This window comes from Lucilia sericata, unplaced genomic scaffold (assembly GCF_015586225.1).
Source record: "Lucilia sericata isolate MDLA Ls3-8-SP2 unplaced genomic scaffold, ASM1558622v1 Contig000430F_arrow, whole genome shotgun sequence".
NCBI classification, from domain to species: domain Eukaryota; kingdom Metazoa; phylum Arthropoda; class Insecta; order Diptera; family Calliphoridae; genus Lucilia; species Lucilia sericata.
Genome location: NW_023994445.1, coordinates 213,335 through 221,525, shown reverse-complemented (window position 1 = coordinate 221,525; position 8,191 = coordinate 213,335). Strand labels below are relative to the sequence as shown.

The 8,191-nt window shown below is 32.7% G+C and overlaps 1 pseudogene; it reads left to right on the top strand.

The window, feature by feature from the left end:
* Positions 1–1,518: 1,518 nt before the first annotated feature.
* On the top strand, positions 1,519–4,878 carry LOC119604782 (annotated as a pseudogene).
* The last annotated feature ends 3,313 nt before the right edge of the window (positions 4,879–8,191 follow it).

Sequence of the window (8,191 nt, the reverse complement as noted above, 5' to 3'; positions counted from 1 at the left end):
CTAGTCTATAGTCTCGTCTATAGTCTAGTCTATAGTCTAGTCTATAGTCTAGTCTATAGTCTATTAGTCTATAGTCTAGTCTATAGTTAGTCCTATAGTCTATCTATAGTCTAGTCTATAGTCTAGTCTATAGTCTAGTCTATAGTCTATCTATATAGTCTATCTAGTCTCGTCTATAGTCTAGTCTATAGTCTAGTCTATAGTCTCGTCTATAGTCTAGTCTATAGTCTAGTCTATAGTCTAGTCTATAGTCTAGTCTCTAAGTCTAGTCTATAGTCTAGTCTATAGTCTAGTCTATAGTCTAGTCTATAGTCTAGTCTATAGTCTAGTCTATAGTCTAGTCTATAGTCTAGTCTTAGTCTAGTCTATAGTCTAGTCTATAGTCTAGTCTATAGTCTAGTCTATAGTCTAGTCTATGTCTAGTCTATAGTCTAGTCTATAGTCTAGTCATAGTCTAGTCTAGTCTAGTCTATAGTCTAGTCTATAGTCTAGTCTATAGTCTAGTCTATAGTCTAGTCTATAGTCTAGTCTATAGTCTAGTCTATAGTCTAGTCTATAGTCTAGTCTATAGTCTAGTCTATAGTCTAGTCTATAGTCTATCTATAGTCTAGTCATAGTCTAGTCTATAGTCTAGTCTATAGTCTAGTCTATAGTCTAGTCTATAGTCTAGTCTATAGTCTAGTCTATAGTCTAGTCTATAGTCTAGTCTATAGTCTAGTCTATAGTCTAGTCTATAGTCTAGTCTATAGTCTAGTCTATAGTCTAGTCTATAGTCTAGTCTATAGTCTAGTCTATAGTCTAGTCTATAGTCTAGTCTATAGTCTAGTCTATAGTCTAGTCATAGTCTAGTCTATCTCTAGTCTATAGTCTAGTCTATAGTCTAGTCTATAGTCTAGTCTATAGTCTAGTCTATAGTCTATCTATAGTCTAGTCTATAGTCTAGTCTATAGTCTAGTCTATAGTCTAGTCTATAGTCTAGTCTATAGTCTAGTCTATAGTCTAGTCTATAGTCTAGTCTATAGTCTAGTCTATAGTCTAGTCTATAGTCTAGTCTATAGTCTAGTCTATAGTCTAGTCTATAGTCTAATCTATTTTCTTCTATTGCGTAATCTATAGTTAAATTTAATCAATAGTCTAGTTTTTAGCCTAGTACATAATTGGTTTAGTTTTTTGCTTCTTGAAATTTGGTCAATATCGGCCGCTGAATAATGACCCCATTATCAATCCATATATTTAAATTAGTCTGATATCATAATGCCGAATCAATAGTTTGGCTGCTCTGACATTTGATTAAATATTTATCCTAAATTTCAAACGTGCGTGTTAATCGTACGAATAAACCATTATCATCCATTTGAATATTGAACAGTGTATCTGAAATTGTTGTTTTCTATAGAAAAAGATGCTAATTAGCACCATTAGATCTAATTGACATAATAGATGTTTAACTTTAAGCAGCTGAATTATTAACTAGACTAAACTATGTTAGTACCACACTAACTCTGCTCTAACGGTGAACTTAATTTAAAAATATTCAAAGCGAAAAAATTAAATAAAAAACTGATTTTCTAAGAATGACAGTTAGTGAAGATAATAATTCCTACTTTAATCCGACTTTTACTAAAAGTGAAGATGTTGAAAAAATAAAAAATCCCGTTAAATGGTGTGATATAGAATTGTCTAAAAGAGATTCATTGGAAAGCCAAATGAAGCAGTTGTCGAGCAAACAAAAGCTTTAATGGATTTTGACGATATACTGCCGTTAATTGGAGAATTTGGCAAATATCAAAAGATCTTGTTTCTATACATGATACCATTTGAATTCTTTTTGGTGTTTGTATATTTTACACAAATCTTCCTGACTCTAACTCCCGAGCAGCATTGGTGTGAGGTGCCTGAGTTGGCTTATTTAACTTTAAATGAAAGGTACGTTTTTAGCTCAATAACAAAAATGATTGACTTTCTTCTAACAGTTTTAATAATTATTCCAGACTTGAACTTGCCATTCCCCTTGTTGAGGGTTCCTATAGTAAATGTTATATGTATAATGTCAATTTTACTGAACAATTAGAAAATGGTGTTACTAAGGCTAATACCTCCTGGCCAATCGTGCCCTGCTCTAACGGTTGGTCTTATAATTTTACCGAAATTCCTTATACCACTATTGCTACCGATTTGAATTGGGTTTGTGATGATGCCGCCAATGCTACTTATGCTCAATCGATTTTCTTTTTGGGTGCCATTGTGGGAGGCCTTCTATTTGGTTGGATTGCTGATAAGTTCGGAAGAATTCCCTCTATGATTGCCTGTAATTTAGTGGGTTGTGTTGCGGGTGTGGGAACAGCTTTTGTGAAGACATTTTGGGGTTTTGCCTTGATGCGATTTTTTATTGGTTTTGCTTTTGATAATTGCTTTGTCATGATGTTTATATTGGGTAAGTGTGAATGATTCTTGTCAAGTCTAAAGGCTTGTCATGATGTTTATATTGGGTAAGTGTGAATGATTCTTGTCAAGTCTAAAGGCTCGAGTATAGACTAGACTATAGTCAATAGATTGGACTAGACTATAGATCAGACTATATATACTATAGACTAGACTAGAACTAGACTATAGACTAGACTATAGACTAGACTATAGACTAAGACTATAGACTAGACTATAGACTAGACTATAGACTAGACTATAGACTAGACTATAGACAGAACTATAGACTAGACTATAGACTAGACTATAGACTAGACTATAGATTAGACTTAGACTAGACTATAGACTAGACTATAGACGAGACTATAGACTAGACTATAGACTAGACTATTAGACTAGACTATAACTAAGACTATGGACTAGACTATAGACTAGAACTATAGACTAGACTATAGAACTAGACTATAGACTAGACTATAGACAGACTAGACTATAGACTAGACTATAGACTAGACTATAGACTAGACTATAGACTAGACTATAGACTAGACTATAGACTAGACTATAGACTAGACTATAGACTAGACTATAGACTAGACTATAGACTAGACTATAGACTAGACTATAGACTAGACTATAGACTAGACTATAGACTAGACTATAGACTAGACTATAGACTAGACTATAGACTAGACTATAGACTAGACTATAGACTAGACTATAGACTAGACTATAGACTAGACTATAGACTAGACTATAGACTAGACTATAGACTAGACTATAGACTAGACTATAGACTAGACTATAGACTAGACTATAGACTAGACTATAGACTAGACTATAGACTAGACTATAGACTAGACTATAGACTAGACTATAGACTAGACTATAGACTAGACTATAGACTAGACTATAGACTAGACTATAGACTAGACTATAGACTAGACTATAGACTAGACTATAGACTAGACTATAGACTAGACTATAGACTAGACTATAGACTAGACTATAGACTGGACTATAGACTAGACTATAGACTAGACTATAGACTAGACTATAGACTAGACTATAGACTAGACTATAGACTAGAATACGAATTAATTCCTTTATTCTATTTAATTTTAGTTCTGGAATATGTGGGTCCGAAATATCGTACATTTGTGGCGAATATGTCTATTGCCCTCTTTTTTCTGGAGGTTGTGCTTTACCCTGGATAGCCTATTATATAGCTGATTGGAAATTATTGGCTATAGTAACCTCCGTACCTTTGCTATTTGTTATATTGACACCCTGGTTAATACCAGAATCGGCCAGGTATATGAACTAATAATAAAATAGAATAAACTCGTTAATTGCTCACACTTCGTTTTTTTGTAGATGGCTAGTGTGTCAAGGAGATATAGAGAAATCGATTACCATACTCAAGAAAATGGCTAAAAAGTAATAAAAAGTTGGTTCACGAAGATGTCTACAAACAGTTTCGTGAAAGCTGTTTAAAACTACAAGAGGAGGAAAAGGAAAACAATTCCTATACTGTGTTGGACTTATTAAAACACCACGTTTGAGACGCATTACTATTTTATTTGTCATCATATGGGATGTCTATAACTTTGGTCTTTGATGGTCATGTACGTAATGTGGGGCTCTTTGGGTTTGGACGTTTTCCTACATTTACTTTAGCCTGTTTAACCGAATTTCCAGCTGCCACTATACTCACTTATACTTTGGATAAATTGGGGTCGTCGTTGGTATGCTTGTGGTAGTATGGTACTCAGTGGATTCTTCAGTCTTCTGGCCTGTTTGGCTCCTACGGGTATATACTCTGCTAGCTTTGCTATAGCTGGTCGTTTTTTTGTTAATATTTCGTATAATATCGGTTCTCAATATGCTGCTGAAATATTACCCACTGTCGTAAGAGCTCAAGGTGTAGCTTTTATTCATATAATGGGTTATGTTTCTACTATTATTGCTCCGTTTGTGGTGTATTTGAGTAATATTTCTCCAGCTTTGCCGCTGATTATATTGGGCATTTTAGGTATTGCGGGTGGTTTATTGTGTCTACTATTGCCTGAAACTATGGATAAAGACTTTACCGAAAACACTGCAGGATGGTGAAGAATTTGGATTGGATCAAAAGTTCTGGGATTTTCCATGTTTGCAAAAAGAGAAAGAGAAGAAATAAGATTTGTTAGTTTTAAATATTTAATTAATGTAAAGACAAAGTCAAAGAATCAAAATAATCATATTCAAAGAGTTGCAAAATCAAGTACAATTTATCGAAAGTTTTCTATAAAAAGAAAATTTATCAAAATTTTTCTATAAAAATAGAAAATTTGCTTTATCATACACATATGCATCTTTTTCTACATATTTAAAGTATTAATGTTAATACCACACAACACAATAATAATCATCTATTTTATTGTGATCCAACGAATGGAAAACTGTCAAAAATTATTTACACAATTTTATTTGTCATTCATCCCTTAATTAAGGAAAATTGGTGAACATGTCAAACATTCATGCCATATATTTCGACTGACAAAAGATATCCATCCTATCAATCATTTACAATAAATCCACTTACACATATTTACAACAAAATTATACAAAATACGTTTATTACTTTTTTTTTAAATCCCACATAAATATGCAATAAATAAATGAATATGAAATATTTGTATCAGTAAGATAAAACCAGTTAAGTAAATAAAATAAACCACTGAAATTAAGAAGATAGACAGACATAGATAGACATAATATTTAAAAGATACACCCACTTTTAAGCATAACGCTTTTATAAAGTACTTCTTGCAGTAATAACTACAAATGATAATGGTTATATTCCTTTGCTTAAGAAATCCAGTCATAAACGCCGGCAAGCAAATGTGAAAAAGTCCACCCTACTAAATGTGGGGGTCCATAAATATTTAGATTATTTGCATATTAATATAGTTGTATGAAACAAATGTTACATGTTAATACATTTTATACACATTCTTAAACTGCAGCACTAACTGTAAGTATAAAATACATGAACAATTTTCAAATATATTTTCCACGCTTTCTCCTTTTTTTTGCCCACTTAAAAACTCGTATAAGAAATATCAGAATAAAGAAAAAATGTACAAATGTAAGTGTAAGTGATATATAAAATGTTTTAAGAATGTAAGAAATATTGGTAAGTGCAGGAATTTTTGGGGAGTATATACGAACTAAGAAATGCTTTACTTCTCTCTAGTGTATTCTATAGTCAAGTCTACGGTTTAGTCTATAGTCTAGTCTATAGTCTAGTCTATAGTCTAGTCTATAGTCTAGTCTATAGTCTAGTCTATAGTCTAGTCTATAGTCTAGTCTATAGTCTAGTCTATAGTCTAGTCTATAGTCTAGTCTATAGTCTAGTCTATAGTCTAGTCTATAGTCTAGTCTATAGTCTAGTCTATAGTCTAGTCTATAGTCTAGTCTATAGTCTAGTCTATAGTCTAGTCTATAGTCTAGTCTATAGTCTAGTCTATAGTCTAGTCTATAGTCTAGTCTATAGTCTAGTCTATAGTCTAGTCTATAGTCTAGTCTATAGTCTAGTCTATAGTCTAGTCTATAGTCTAGTCTACAGTCTAGTCTATAGTCTAGTCTATAGTCTAGTCTATAGTCTAGTCTATATTCTAGTCTATAGTCTAGTCTATAGTCTAGTCTATAGTCTAGTCTATAGTCTAGTCTATAGTCTAGTCTATAGTCTAGTCTATAGTCTAGTCTATAGTCAAGTCTATGGTTTAGTCTATAGTCTAGTCTATAGTCTAGTCTATAGTCTAGTCTATAGTCTAGTCTATAGTCTAGTCTATAGTCTAGTCTATAGTCTAGTCTATAGTCTAGTCTATAGTCTAGTCTATAGTCTAGTCTATAGTCTAGTCTATAGTCTAGTCTATAGTCTAGTCTATAGTCTAGTCTATAGTATAGTCTATAGTAGTCTAGTCTATAGTCTAGTCTATAGTCTAGTCTATAGTCTAGTCTATAGTCTAGTCTATAGTCTAGTCTATAGTCTAGTCTATAGTCTAGTCTATAGTCTAGTCTATAGTCTAGTCTATAGTCTAGTCCATAGTCTAGTCTATAGTCTAGTCTATAGTCTAGTCTATAGTCTAGTCTATAGTCTAGTCTATCTAGTCTATAGTCTAGTCTATAGTCTAGTCTATAGTGTCTTAGTCTAGTCTATAGTCTAGTCTATAGTGTAGTCTATAGTCTAGTCTATAGTCTAGTCTTAGTCTAGTCTATTCTAGTCTATAGTCTAGTCTATAGTCTAGTCTATAGTCTAGTCTATAGTCTAGTCTATAGTCTAGTCTATAGTCTAGTCTATAGTCTAGTCTATAGTCTAGTCTATAGTCTAGTCTATAGTCTAGTCTATAGTCTAGTCTATAGTCTAGTCTATAGTCTAGTCTATAGTCTAGTCTATAGTCTAGTCTATAGTCTAGTCTATAGTCTAGTCTATAGTCTAGTCTATAGTCTAGTCTATAGTCTAGTCTATAGTCTAGTCTATAGTCTAGTCTATAGTCTAGTCTATAGTCTAGTCTATAGTCTAGTCTATAGTCTAGTCTATAGTCTAGTCTATAGTCTAGTCTATAGTCTAGTCTATAGTCTAGTCTATAGTCTAGTCTATAGTCTAGTCTATAGTCTAGTCTATAGTCTAGTCTAGTCTAGTCTATAGTCTAGTCTATAGTCTAGTCTATAGTCTAGTCTATAGTCTAGTCTATAGTCTAGTCTATAGTCTAGTCTATAGTCTAGTCTATAGTCTAGTCTATAGTCTAGTCTATAGTCTAGTCTATAGTCTAGTCTATAGTCTAGTCTATAGTCTAGTCTATAGTCTAGTCTATAGTCTAGTCTATAGTCTAGTCTATAGTCTAGTCTATAGTCTAGTCTATAGTCTAGTCTATAGTCTAGTCATAGTCTAGTCTATAGTCTAGTCTATAGTCTAGTCTATAGTCTAGTCTATAGTCTAGTCTATAGTCTAGTCTATAGTCTAGTCTATAGTCTAGTCTATAGTCTAGTCTATAGTCTAGTCTATAGTCTAGTCTATAGTCTAGTCTATAGTCTAGTCTATAGTCTAGTCTATAGTCTAGTCTATAGTCTAGTCTATAGTCTAGTCTATAGTCTAGTCTATAGTCTAGTCTATGTCTAGTCTATAGTCTAGTCTAGTCTAGTCTATAGTCTTCTATAGTCTAGTCTATAGTCTAGTCTATAGTCTAGTCTATAGTCTAGTCTATAGTCTAGTCTATAGTCTAGTCTATAGTCTAGTCTATAGTCTAGTCTATAGTCTAGTCTATAGTCTAGTCTATAGTCTAGTCTATAGTCTAGTCTATAGTCTAGTCTATAGTCTAGTCTATAGTCTAGTCTATAGTCTAGTCTATAGTCTAGTCTATAGTCTAGTCTATAGTCTAGTCTATAGTCTAGTCTATAGTCTAGTCTATAGTCTAGTCTATAGTCTAGTCTATAGTCTAGTCTATAGTCTAGTCTATAGTCTAGTCTATAGTCTAGTCTATAGTCTAGTCTATAGTCTAGTCTATAGTCTAGTCTATAGTCTAGTCTATAGTCTAGTCTATAGTCTAGTCTATAGTCTAGTCTATAGTCTAGTCTATAGTCTAGTCTATAGTCTAGTCTATAGTCTAGTCTATATTCTAGTCTATAGTCTAGTCTATAGTCTAGTCTATAGTCTAGTCTATAGTCTAGTCTATAGTCTATCTATAGTCTAGTCTATAGTCTAGTCTATAGTCTAGTCTAT